Below are 12,228 nucleotides of genomic sequence, written 5' to 3' on the forward strand. Positions count from 1 at the left end.
ACTAGTATTTTGTATTTCAAATACGTATTTTAAATACATGTATCTGAAATACTGCCCATCCCTGCAAACAGCAATGTGATGTTCTATGAGGAGGACCTGATTGAGAGCGGCATAGACATCACTGATGCCTCAGTGTATTCTGGGATTTGCACTGAGATCTTTAAGCAGGAATCTGTGATTCATCAGAGGAAAGTCTACTGCTTCATCCATCTGAGCTTTCAGGAGTTTCTAGCTGCTTTATATCTGTTTTACTGCCATGTAGTTAAGAATACGGAATCACTGAAGTCCATTCTGAATATAAGATACAGTGATACAGTCGGAAAAACTCTCTGTATGAGCTACTAAAAGCAGCGGTTATTAAATCCTTACGGCGTGAAAATGGACAGCTGGATCTTTTCCTCCGGTTCCTGCTGGGCATCTCACTGGAGTCCAATCAGATAATCTTACAGGATCTACTGACACAGACAGAGAACAGCTCAGAGACCATCATGAGAATCACACAGTACATTAAAGACAAAATCAAGGGTGATGAAGGTCTCTCAGCTGACAGATGCATCAGTCTGTTCCTCTGTCTGCTAGAAATAAAGGATCAGACTCTGTACAGAGAGATTCAGGAGTTTGTGAAATCAGATAATCGTTCAGTGAATAAACTCTCTCCGTCTCACTGCTCAACAATCGCCTACATGCTTCAGATATCAGAGGAGGAGCTGGATGAGTTTGATCTGAGGAAATACAACACATCAGATGAGGGAAGAAGGAGACTGATATCAGCTGTGATGAATTACAGAAAAGCTCTGTGAGTATTAATTCATGTGATTGAAGATGAAATTTCAGTTTCAGTAAAAATGGTCATCATTTTATAAACATCTCTGAAAAATTGGGCAGTTTAGCCAGTTTTGGTCATTTTCAATGGTTAGTCAATTTTGTTGGGTCCCCCTTGGTAGAAATCGCGGTCCGGGGGCACCTCGCTCACACCAAAAGGGTGCCGTGCTGCTCATGTTTATCACGCAGTAAAAATGCCCCTCCACGCGCCCAAAACAGGTTGCCTGTGGATGAGAATCCAAAACAAGGACTGAAGCTTCACTTTATTTAGCGTTCATGTAAACACTACATCTTTACAGTCCTCAGCTGATATGACCAAAAACATATAAAGATTAAAGAAACAAACACTAAATTACACAGACACTATATTTATGTTGATTTTCATTAATGACAAGACATTAAATTAAGGAATGTCATTATGGTTTAAAAATAGAAATGTAATGATGATTCCATGTTATGTTGAGTGCTTCTGTGTTTGTAGATCATCTGGCTGTATGGTGACAGAGGAAGGCTGTTATTTTTTGGCTTCAGCTCTGAGTTCAAACCCCTCACACCTGAGAGAGCTGGATCTGAGCTACAATCACCCAGGACAATCATTAGAAGCTGTGCCTCCCCTGCCTCCCCCGACAAGCCGCCACTGATGCAGGCTCAGAGATCGCAGTCTAAATGAGAAAAAAATATGTTTGACCTCATGATACTGAATAAAGAAGATCAGCTTTATTCAGAACAGCAAAAGATTTCTGCAGTTATGCAGAATTGACATATGAATGTCAATTGTTGATTAAAATGCTTGCACAAATGAAAGGATATAGATATAGATGATCAGTGAATGTAAAGCTGAGTCTGTAGCTCCAATGATAGAGGCTATGAATCAGGAACATCAAATGCTACAGAGGATCTCAAATGATCTTCATCAGAAGAGAGACAATCCTGAGTTTGGAGATATAGGTCAAATGACAATTCTGTCATAATTTATTCATATCATATTTCAAATCTGCATTCATTAGTTGACAGCCAGGTAATGACAGTGTAAACTTAGGCATTGATTGTCACTGCTCTGAAATGAAACCACCATTAAAAACATCCCGATACAGCCAGCCTAATAACAAAGGCAGTAGCCCTCCATTAAGCTTAACAACAAGCAAGCTGATGTACAGTAGTGTTGTGAAAGTTTGAAAATCCCACCAAAATGTATAAAATTCCCCCAAAATTCAAGATTTAAATTGCCCCTTTATGATTTCTTATTATGTTTTTATATTTATAACATAGGGGTGTAACCTTTCAAATTACTCATGGTTTGGTTTGTATCACGGTTTTAGAGTCACGGTTTCGGTACGGTTCAGTATGTGCTATGTTTACGGAAAAAAGGACTATACTGTCATCTATACTGTTTATCAAATAAAAATAAAGAAAATAAGAACAATTAATGTAACGACAAGCAACGGCACAAATAAATACAATAGAGCAAAGATACAAATAAAATAAACAGTGCTTTTCAGGTTTTTTAGGTAGGTCTAACATTAGTTTTTAGGTACAGAAATTGAATAAAATAATCAAATGTAAAATAACATTGCATATTTGACTATAAATTACTGATTAATCCTAATTAAAGTTACAAAAGCTATTCAATCAAGAGCAGTGAGTGATTTCCTTGTCTTTTGTTGTTTGATTAAAGGGGTCATATGCCGTTGCTAAAAAGAACATTATGTTGTGTATTTTGGTGTAATGCAATGTGTTTATGCGGTTTAAGGTTCAAAAAACACATTATTTTCCACATACTGTACATTATTGTTTCTCCTCTATGCCCCGCCTTTCTGAAACGCGATTTTTACAAAGCTCATCGGTCTGAAAAGCGAGGTGTGCTCTGATTGGCCAGCTATCCAGTGTGTTGTATAATACTACAGCGAGAATAAAAGTTACTCCTTCTTTCTTTGTGTGAACATTTGGGCGGTGTTATGCAAATCTTCGCACATCGTGACGTAGACATGTGGGGGCGTGTTTAAACGAGGCGTTTTAGGAGGGCGTGGACAAGTCTTAACTTTTATATAGAATATCTCTTTGGATTTGAGACTTTAGTCTTTGCAACTTTACAGATCTTCTTTATGCGCCAAGAGCTTGTAACACTCCAAAGAGAAAGGAAAAAATGAAATCGCATCATATGACCCCTTTAACATTAAAAACTTTAAGACAATGCACGGATCCAGTACACTGATACTGTACATTCAACCGACTATGTATGCTAGGAAACTCACCAAGACAGGCATGTTGACATAATTTTTGTGTGAATTTGTCCATTCAAACACAAGTCTTGAAAGAGAACTCATTATTTGCACGCTCTCTGATAAATCTTCTCACTGTGTGCACGAGTTCTTATTCACGTCTTCTGGCTCTTGCATGTTTAAACTGGCAAGGCTTAAATGAGTTTAGTTTAAACAGATAGCAACGTGTGCTGTTCAGAAACTTTGATTCTGATACACGCTCAACAGCACATTCACTGAACCCCTCTATGCTGGATTTATGATTTATTATGGTAGTTCAGTGTCTCTGTGTGAGATTCAACTGCCTATTTTGAGAAACAACTGAAACACACATATGTTGACTTTGGTCTAAATGAGACAAACTAAAGACTTCTATTATGTTTTTATAAAGACATTTGAATGCAACTCAACAGGGGTTTTGTCTTTCTGAGTCTCTGAGTGCCACCTGGAGGAAGATTTAGTTTCTCACTCACAGGAAACAGTTCTTAGCAACAGCTTGCTTTGTTACTATGGTAACAGAGGGTTGTCATAACTCATCTTCTGAACACACATCCAGGGCCGTCGCTAGTGAGGAAAAAGGTTGGGGGGGGGGGCTTGATTGTAGAGGGCTGCTCGGGGTCAGTGTGAAAAACGCTCGGTACAGTTGACGGACTGCCCGATCAGTCACTGTTGCGCGTCATCACTAAAGTTTATCATTTACACGTGTTTTTAAACCTTGCAAATCTAAACATTCAAGCGATTTTAAAGCTTTTAAGCTCAAGAAGCCAGGAAAGAACTTAATTTGGTGCTCACGGGCTGAGAAGCGGCTCAGGGAGAGATGCGCACAGAACACAGCGTGGGCAGGGATGGGCAAAGATACATCAAAATGTATTTTAAAATAAAATACCAAATACCTTAATTTTAAGTGTATCAAAATAAACTACAAAATACAGCAGCCACACCAAGTATCAAAATAAACTACTGTATTTTTGTATTTTAAAAATACTAAAAAATACTTTTACAAGGGAGCATGAAATTTCTTCACAAACCTTCCATCAATTGGCCTATTTGATCTATCTCTTCACCAAAGCACCACTGACTCAATGACAAACAAGTCATTCATAAAGAAACAACTTATCGCTGCCCGATTCATGGCAACTAGTTTCTAACTACTTAATCATTTGATAGTTAGTCATAAATATAATAATATATTATGTGTGAGGCAGTCATTCATGCAATGGTATGTAAAATCATGATCCTATTTAAACAGCTACTTCAATTAGGGTACAATATTCAGAAATCAAATATTTATTTATCAATCACTGGACACCTATTTGGAAGTTGAAAACAAACATTTTAAAGTCACTCACCCAGTGCTGAATGGAGTTGTACAGCTGCAGCTCACGTGATGAATGTTGGGGTTGGGGGAGGGGGTGTGTCTGAACTAAATCAGCACCCTGATAAAGAGGTTGACTGGCACACAGTATTTTATGTATTTTGAAAATACAAAAATACTAATCTTAAATGTATTTAAATACAAATTACATTTGATTTTTGCCGAAGGCTTTCAAATACAAACTAGTATTTTGTATTTCAAATACGTATTTTAAATACATGTATCTGAAATACTGCCCATCCCTGCAAACAGCAATGTGATGTTCTATGAGGAGGACCTGATTGAGAGCGGCATAGACGTCACTGATGCCTCCATGTATTCTGGGATTTGCACTGAGATCTTTAAAGAGGAATCTGTGATTCATCAGAGGAAAGTCTACTGCTTCATCCATCTGAGCTTTCAGGAGTTTCTAGCAGCGCTCTTTGTGTTTTACTGCCATGTAGTCAAAAATGAGGAATCACTGAAGTTGTTTCTGAATGAAGAATATCACTTGTACAGTCACAAAAACTCTCTGTATGATCTACTAAAAGCAGCGGTTGAAAAATCCTTACAGAGTGAAAATGGACACCTGGATTTTTTCCTCCGGTTCCTGCTGGGCGTCTCACTGGAGTCCAATCAGAGACTCTTACAGGATCTACTGACACAGACAGAGAACAGCTCAGAGACCATCAAGAGAATCACACAGTACATTAAAGACACAATCAGTAGTGATGTTTTTGATTATATGAGACAGGAACAGCTCACATTTGAGAGATGCATCAATCTGTTTCTCTGTCTCCTGGAAATGAAGGATCAGACTCTGTACAGTGAGATTCAGGAGTTTGTGAAATCAGTGAATCACTTAGAGAATGTTGTTCTTACCGTCTCACTACTCAACAATCGTACATTACCCTACATTATTCAGATATCAGAGGAGATGATTGATGAATTTGATCCGAGGAAATACAAGGCAGGAGAGTGTGGTATAAAGAGACTGATACCAGCTGTGAGAAAAGCTCTGTGAGTATTAATTTATGTGACTTGTGGATAAAACCGAATGTGTCTTTTTTTGAGAAATTGTAACATTGTAATTCCTCCATCAAATCATGACAGTTTTTTTGACATGACTAGTTTAAAGGGAAAGCAGAATCTGCTTGAAGAGAAAAAAGCTTTTTTTAATTTATTTTATTTTTTTCAGAATTGTTTAATGACTCATACCAGACAACATGTTAGACTCACAAGAAGGGTCATGAGCAATGTGCAGAGTTTTTATAACATTTTGTACAGTTGTTTACCATTTTATTCTTCTCATAAAGGCCACTTTTACTTATACTTCATGCTTTGTTCAGTTTAGTGTTCTTCGGTAATTACAATTTAGCAATCTTGTTGCCAGATTTAGTGACTTTTCAGTCTTTTTAAAAGATTTATTCAGCAACATTTAGCAACTTGTCAGAGTGAAAAGTCAGAGTGTGGTCTGTTTCACTCTGGTGATGGCAAGGCAATTGTGCCAGATCGTCCAGTCAGGCGCAGTTGCTCTCCTTCGACTGTGATGACTAAAGGCACAGTGGGAAATGACTTGCTGACAACACAACTTATTGCTCATTGGTTTATTAGCAACAAAGCAAAATGAGCTTGAATCCTTGATATCCACCTTTGATCTGGCAGGGAGCTGATCCACTATGAGAAGTCAACAGTTAGCTTTTTTAGGTTCGTTTTTCATGACTGTTTCCATGGTCTCTCTGACCGATACAGTTAAACAGGCTTTTTTTTTTTTTTTTTTTTTTACGGCGGTATTTTCAGGCACTCTTTCCTAACGTTATGCAGAGACACATGTGACTGTCTGGAACAGCACAATATTCGGAATTTAACATATCTGATTTATTATATACCAACGAGAGTAATAGTATCTTCTTTTGGTGTTCAGTAAACAGTATCTGTCCTACTTATTTCTTATTACTTGTCCACTGTGATGGACGCTTCATGTTTTTGTACACTGAATAGGTGTGGCTTGTGCTAATGTATTCATCCTTACATCATAAAACCAATGATGTCAGATCAAGCTGTTTTTAGAGCCTTTATATTGTTGAAGTTTGAGTATAAGTTATAGTATGTTGTTTACAGTATGTAGAACAGTCCCTTTTTATTAAAAAAATAAAAGACAGTTGATTTCTCATATGACCACTTCAAAATAAAATGATAGACCAATAACATTAATCATGTAATCAAGCAGGAATGGAAAAAACGGCAACAACCTGATCAAGAAAATTGAAGGAATCCAGAACACAAGAATAGTGTCAGTGCAGCAAAAGACAGAGACAATGTTAAACTGTAAAGATGAATGATCAGGACTTGAATGGTAAAGTACTTCATTGTGTTATGTACAAAAACAATAACTGTCACTTTTCTATTCTTAATCAGGAAATGAAATGAAAATTGGCTTACAATCAGCTCAAATGTTTAAATTGATCTGATATTATTATAAAACCCAAGATCAGTTATAGTCCATTATTTGACACTGTTTGCTGAAATCACCTGTCACAGAAATCGTTATATTTAAAGCAACTGATTCTACACAACAGTGCAGTAAATGTATAAATGAAATAAGAGATCAGCAAATATAATAGTAGTTATGTGATCAATACTTTATGTGATCCTGTTTTATAGACTTGCTGACTGTTATCTCACTGCTCAGTGCTGTGAAAGTTTGTCTTCATCTCTACAATCATCAAAATCACTGAGAGAGCTGGACCTGAGTCACAATAACCTGCAGGATTCAGGAGTGAAGCTGCTCTCTGATGGACTGAAGAGTTCACACTGTCAACTCAACATACTGAGGTAGGAAAAACAGATAAATGTTCACTTGTTTATGAAATTAAAGATGCCCTCTGCCCTGGTCCTGATCTCCTTGGTTTTTATAATATTTCAGCAGACCCAAGCGTGACCTTGGGTTTGTATTTACTCCAGCTTGTTGTTATAAAGAACGTTTTTAGTTTCTTGAAACCAATTTTTTTCCACTAATTAAAATATCTTAAGTACTGAGGAGTGGACTTTTCTGCTATATTATATGTGTTCTACATTTATTGCCTGCTATATGTCAGATTTCTTCACGGGTAAAATTATGCATTAAAGTCCCCATGAAATCAAAATTAAAGTTTTTTGTGTGTTAGTATCTGAATGTTCGTCTTAAGGTTATCTATAAGGCAGTGTGCTCCAAAACAGTGACAAAATTCACATTTAGAAGATATAAGCATTCAAAGCTTGCAGTTCATAACTTCCGCCAAAACGGCTTAACGATTTTTTGATGTCACATCGTACTTCATCTTCTCATCAAATCTTCTGACCAATCAAACGCTCTCTAGAAGCCGAAGCGCCCGCCCCCTACACTGTAAATAGACGCTGAAGCCGCGGCTAGAGATCGGTCACTTGTTCACAGTGTAGTATTTCCTGTACAGTGAATGGCACGTAGTGCACAATGTAGGCGATAGGGAACGATTCAGACAGTGTAAATATGCTTTCGATTGGGGCAAATGAGGTCTGGTTTCATGTTGTGTCACGCGAACCGCGGCAGCGCGCACAGTCTGACTTTGGCTCTGGTCCAGAGACGCGATCGCACGGAGCGGATCATATGCACGAGTCCGCATATATTAAACACTTTTAAAACTACACAGCCTCAGCATGATTATGATCACTATTTTATTTTACTAAGAGTTTCATATTGAATCTAGGGGGTAATCTATTAGACTGTGGCTGTCAAATGCGGGTTTACCGAGCACAATAGAACTGACCCGTGCAGATATAAACAAAAGGCTATTGGCTAATTTAAAAAGGGGGCGGGGCTGCTCGATATGTCCCGCCCTGTCTTCTGTTTCAGTTTAAATTACGTCACCACGTAGAATAATGCTGCTTGTTTCAAGGCACTTCAGGGGACCTTTAATGCCATTCAGTATTTTTATTTTATCAGTATGTGTGTTTTCAGGGAATGGGCTAGTTGCATATCTCTGCCATCTTGGATTTCCGGTCTAGCGAGTGTGTGCATAGATGCAGAGAACCGGAGAAATCCAAATATTACCTTCTATATATGTTTTTCAGGATTTATAATATCACTAAAAATGCAAATAAGATCTACAACGCTACTATATTATAAATGTTAACTGAGCCAGTGCATTTGAAACTTACATATGTTTGGGTCCTGTGAATGAATGAAATAGGCCAACACTAATTAATCCCTACTGTTCACGAAATGAAAGTTGAACATGGCGTGTACACACAGCTACACAATGTCTTTTTCCCTTACCAATTATGTAAATGTACAAATTACTTATTATTCGAAAATGTTTGTAATGCATTCATTTTTTTAATGAAATATTTACCTTGAGACATGGGCTGCGATTGATCTTCATAAATATCCATTTCTCAATTGTGCGCATACATTAGTTTTCCATTATCATTTTCACAACATATTTTTATATTTTACACATAGTTAACTTTGCATCAAACATATTTTTTAAATGAAAAAAAAAAAAAAACGGGCTGTACAAGGATACGACTAATACATGACTAATGTAAATATTTGTTTTATCTGATAATTAATGCAAAAGAAATCGTAAAAATATACATGCAACAGATCTTTCACAAAACAGATAAATATTAATAAAAACACAGGTAATACAAACACCGATCTTTTAGTTAATGCCAACCTACCATAATTGCATTGTTAAATTGTATAGTTACAGTTATAAATTATGTTATCAAATAAAGTTAATAAAACATACATGCAGAAATCTGAGCGTCTCATTTGACAGTCGCAAACCTTATGATCTTATAAATAGCAGTCAGAACAAAACCAACTCTCCGAAAATGTACAGTAGGCCTATTGCACATTTGAGTGGTTTGTGTTTGAATGAAGAGATCCCTGTGGACTGACTAACCACTGACGCTGAACCGCATAATCAACAGTAGAAAGAATGAAGCAAGCTCGCATTGTATCTTGATGAATTTCCACAAAGAGGTATGCAATAATGTAGGGAGTATGTTTTCTCTTGTCTTTGATATACCACTATCTGCTTTTTAATTTGAAAAACATTAATTATATATATCTAGTCAAGTTTCGTATTTAAGTTTCCCCTTACAGTAAATGAGAACGTCGCAAGACCGGAAGTAATGCCGAGTTCACACTGCACGATTTTCAAACTCGTCGGATCGCCGTTGTTTTCACACTGCGTGACTATCTGGGGTAGCATTCAGTTGCTGCTGTGTTCACATTGCACGATGGATCGGCGACAGGAGGTTACACACTGCATGACTTCACAATAGGAAAAATCGCCCACAGCTCTGTCTGGTCCGCAAACTACATTTCACAACAATTCCCTCAGATCGCATCTTTGATAATTCACACTGCGTGATTGTCACTCGCGTGAACGAGCACCGATTTGCCTCCGATTACGGGCATTTGTCGGCGATTTCGCAAAACCTGTCGACGAGTGAAAAATCGAGCTAAAATCATGCAGTGTGAACTCGGCATTAGTCGCAACAACCTGCGGGATTCAGGTGTGGAGGTTCTGTCTGATGGACTGAAGAGTTCACGCTGTCAGCTCAACATACTGAGGTTTGTAGGAAATTTTTATTCTGGAAGTGAACTAATTCTTTAAAGTGATTGTTCACCCAAAAATTGCCATACAATTGGCTAACAGTCAGTGGAGTCCAAAAGTTTCAAGCTCCAAAAAGGACAAAAAGGTAGTGGAAAATTCCAGTGGTTTAATCAAATTCTTCTAAATGGGAACTATCACTTTGTATGATGAACAGAGCCAAATTTAAGTGGTTATTCACACTTAAATCAAAGCATTTTAAAGGGGTCATGACATGAGGAATCAAATTGACTTTGATCTTGTGACATATAAGAGGCCATTTTACTACAAAAAGCTCAAAAATACCTCCTCACTTTACATAGAGCTTTTGTTGAAACCAGGCTGCCAAAATGACAAATTTCCTACTGCCTCCACAACAACACAATGCCTACTTTACCTTTCACTTTTGAAATCCACTCAGTAGCAGTGAGCAGTGAGGTGACAAGGAGAGAGATTAATTGACATTAGCCAATCATCTGGACATTTACTGACCAGTCTTAAAGAAGACGTAGCCCCCAAACAGCACATTTATGATGGAATGGCATAATGAAGGTGGAAAATAATCATGTTTTGTAAGTACAAAAAAAGTGTTAAATTTATAAGTGAACCTCAAGGAACATATTAAAATGATAAAAATAGATATGTCATGATCTTTTAATTGTTGGTCAGTGTACAATTTCATCAGATTGATTTGCTTGGCCATTGCATCATTTTCAGCATATTGTACCATGTGCTTTCCTGTCAGGTTAAAAGGAATTTACTTTCCATTTTCACATGTTTTGACAGTCCTGCCAGCCACTCTGGACTAATTAAATAAACAGTTAATATCCGGAATTGCATGTTTTGGAAATATACATTAGGATATTTGTACTTTGTTTAGACTGTCCAGCTGTAGTCTTACTGGTCAGTGCTGTGAAAGTTTGTCTTCATCTCTACAATCATCAAACTCACTGAGAGAGCTGGACCGGAGTAATAATGATCTGCAGGATTCAGGAGTGAAGCTGCTCTCTTATTGGCTGAAGAGTTCACACTGTCAACTCAACATATTGAGGTAAGAAAAACATATAAGGCTCATGTGGTTATGAATGAATGAAACGCATTTGTCCGTGTTTCACTCCATCTCGAATCGCGAAGCGCTTGAGAAACAGTGTCTCTTCCGCGTCTCGGTACGCTTTCCACTCTTTTTTTGTTGTTGTCTCGAGCAAGAGACTGTATGACATTGACGTTACATGATTTGACTGATTTTTACGTAGAAAGGGCAACAGCGAACCGCATTAAAAGAAATTAACATTCATGTTTTCATAACCGCTGGCCAAATTCAAAAACGAAACTAAAATCATCTTTGAGAGCAAGGGGGCCCCCTGGTGTTTCGGGGGCCCTACGCAGCTTGTGTACTTTGCGTATAGGGAGGATCGGCTCTGGTTAAAACCACAGGCAAAAGTCCCATAACATAAGTGGTCTTTAAGTAATAAATGGAAAGCAATGTTATACTTTTGTTTTTGTTTTTATTTTTGGTGATAGGGACAATGATCCGATCTGTGACTCAAAAACCATAATATGATCCGAACCTCTGAGATCAATTACTGAGAGCAATTCTGTTCCATCAACACCGTGACATTGAGTAAAACACTGAACTCAGAGTTACTCCAGGTGAACTGAACCTGTAATGAGTGATCTGTGGAGAAAAAGTGAATCAGTGGATCATTTGATTAAAAGCAGAGTTGCTGTGTGAATCATTTTAAGATGATCTCTGGTCCCAGATGATGTGATGCTGAGTGTTTGTGTATGTATTTGTAGATCATCTGGCTGTATGGTGACAGAGGAAGGCTGTTGTTTTCTGGCTTCAGCTCTGAGTTCAAACCCCTCACACCTGAGAGAGCTGGATCTGAGCTACAATCACCCAGGACGGTCACCGTGATTTTGCCAAGAAAGACATGTTCCTGGATCAACATATTTTGATGAAATATAGACTTAATCCAATTCCTACCCCTAAACCTAACCCTACCCATAATTTATTCCTAAAATCAGTGGGAAATGATAGCTGATTAACAAGGGTGTAGAAGCACCTAACCCTGATTGTAAGCCTAAAACAGATATTTACAGAAAAGTTATATCTCAATTCTGATTGGTTGATTGGAATGTTGTTCCAGGATCATGTTGTACTTGGTGA

General features: G+C 37.7%; 1 pseudogene; it reads left to right on the top strand.

Annotated features, from left to right (window-relative positions):
• LOC107738560 (protein NLRC3-like) overlaps positions 1–11,880 on the top strand; it is a 14,856-nt pseudogene extending 2,976 nt beyond the window's left edge.
• The last annotated feature ends 348 nt before the right edge of the window (positions 11,881–12,228 follow it).

Source organism: Sinocyclocheilus rhinocerous, unplaced genomic scaffold (genome assembly GCF_001515625.1).
Source record: "Sinocyclocheilus rhinocerous isolate Xijiao unplaced genomic scaffold, SAMN03320098_v1.1 scaffold2419, whole genome shotgun sequence".
Lineage (NCBI taxonomy): Eukaryota > Metazoa > Chordata > Actinopteri > Cypriniformes > Cyprinidae > Sinocyclocheilus > Sinocyclocheilus rhinocerous.